The 2,124-nt window shown below is 44.5% G+C and overlaps 1 pseudogene; it reads right to left on the reverse strand.

The window, feature by feature from the left end:
- Positions 1–849: 849 nt before the first annotated feature.
- On the reverse strand, positions 850–1,875 carry LOC118852357 (annotated as a pseudogene).
- Between the last annotated feature and the right edge of the window lie 249 nt (positions 1,876–2,124).

Below are 2,124 nucleotides of genomic sequence, written 5' to 3' on the forward strand. Positions count from 1 at the left end.
TTACAGTCAGAATTCTGCTGTAACTGCCTCTTCATAATCTTCATGAATGATGCAAAAGTTTTTTTTTATTATAATGAACAACAAAAAAGGGGGGGCAGGGTTAATACGGTTAAGCTAAAACTAATGTGGACCCAGGTGGCTGGACATAAGGTGGAAGGCAATGGGACACAGACACATTTCAACATGATCTAGGAGCATTTCACTGCCACAGAACAGAGAGGGGCCTATAAAACATAATGGGATGTATTCATCCAGCCCTTAGAAATCAAGGAACTCTCTCTTCTGACACAGTTTGAGATCTCTGACTACCTACCAAGTGGGATAGTTTAATTTCAAAAGCTACTAATAACCAGCCTAGAAGGGTCTTTTGTGAAAGTAAATACAACAAGTAAACATCAGGATGTAATCTCAACTTCCCAGATCCATCCTTCTTGGATTAGGGAAGAAATAAAGACTTTCATGATTTGTTAAATGACCACCTGGGCTACAGGCAGCTTCCTACAACAGCCCCTAAGAGGGCTGCCCTACTGGCAAAACTAGCTCATAGGAATAAATGGACCAATTGCTTCTTGCAACTCCCCACATTGGTCACTTCTTACTATGTCCCCATCCCTAACCCTTAACCAGGTCCTTTCTGAGCCAAACCACCCAGGAGGCATTCTGACTAATGTGGTTGAGGGGGGAAGGGCAATGAGAGAAAACAATTGGTCTGAAATAGGGAGGAATGAAAAAAGGAACCATCAGTCCCTCACCTGTGGCTATGTTTTGTGATCCCTAAGGTGATGGTCAGTGTGTGGAGCAGGCAGGGGAGAGATGTGGTGGGGGTACAGTGAGAAGGGAAGGACCTGGCTACTGCTGGCACATGCTGGTAGCCTGCTTTGACTTCGTGGCCTTCACTTGGGCTTCCACAGCCTCCATGGCTTTGCACAGTCTCTTCATCCCCAAGAAACTTGATGGGTTTCAGATTCTTGTTCAACTCGTACACAATGCGAATGCCAATAGGCAAACTCAGCTCCATGATGTCTTCTTCAGACAGACTCTCAAGATGTTTGACAATCCCTTGAAGACTATTGCCATGAGCTGCAATCAGAACACGTTTCCCTTCCTTAATCTGGGGGATGACTTCCTCATTCCAGAAGGGTAGAGTCTGGGGAATGGTGTCTTTCAGGCTCTCACAGGGAGGCAACTGATCCTCAGTCAGATCAGCATAGTGACGGTCCTTGCTGATCTTGCTGTAGAAGGTGCCATTGGAGGTAGCGGGATGTGAAAAGGTTTTCTTGATGTTATGCTGGTCTTTAAGCTATATTGCATGAGACTGTGGGGAAAATATGTGAACAACTTTGTGTGTGTGTGTGTATGTATATACTGTGTGTATACACACTTCAAGGTTCCAAAGCTTTTTCCCAATTCTTAGTTTTTTTTATTTGCTCCAACATAAAATCTTGTTTCTTCCATTGGGCTCATGTCGTGGTCTCCAGTTCTCAGTAATCCTGGCTGGCCTCCTTTGGAAGCCTAGCCTGTCACACAGTCATGTATTTAGAGTGGGAAGGGAAGACCTTAAACTATTGAATCCAACTTTACTACAAAGATGAAGACACGAAAGCTTGAGAATGTAACTGCTTTGCCTAGAGTCTCAACTAGTAAGTGCCTGAGGAGGGATATCTGGACTAGACCTTCTGATTCCCATCTACAGCACTCCAGCTAATAGGCCATCCTGCCTCTCAAAGGACCGTGGGTCAAGTGACTTTGCCTTATATCCCAGCTTAGTGGTGGAGGGTGGGATGCTAAGACTCAAATCTCCTGACCTCCAATCTCCACTAGCTTTCCCCTCCACCATTCAAGCCTTCCCACTTGCCCTTGCTTCTTGTTCTTCATGGCACTTCCTGCTCAAGATGAAAGCTCTGATGGAAAATTTGTATTAATTGATTCTTTAGTGCCTTGGGTTCAGCCAGTCCAATTAGAGATAAATAATTCAGGCCACCGGATGCTGAGGCCAGAACCCATCCCGAGATGGCATTGATTGAGATGGAGAATAACAGATGTCTCCTGTGATATGACATAGACTGAATTAAGGCCAACTGTTAGAATAGAGTATTTCATGGAAGAAAGTGAATATGGATTGAA

The sequence above is a fragment of the Trichosurus vulpecula genome, chromosome 1 (assembly GCF_011100635.1).
Source record: "Trichosurus vulpecula isolate mTriVul1 chromosome 1, mTriVul1.pri, whole genome shotgun sequence".
Lineage (NCBI taxonomy): Eukaryota > Metazoa > Chordata > Mammalia > Diprotodontia > Phalangeridae > Trichosurus > Trichosurus vulpecula.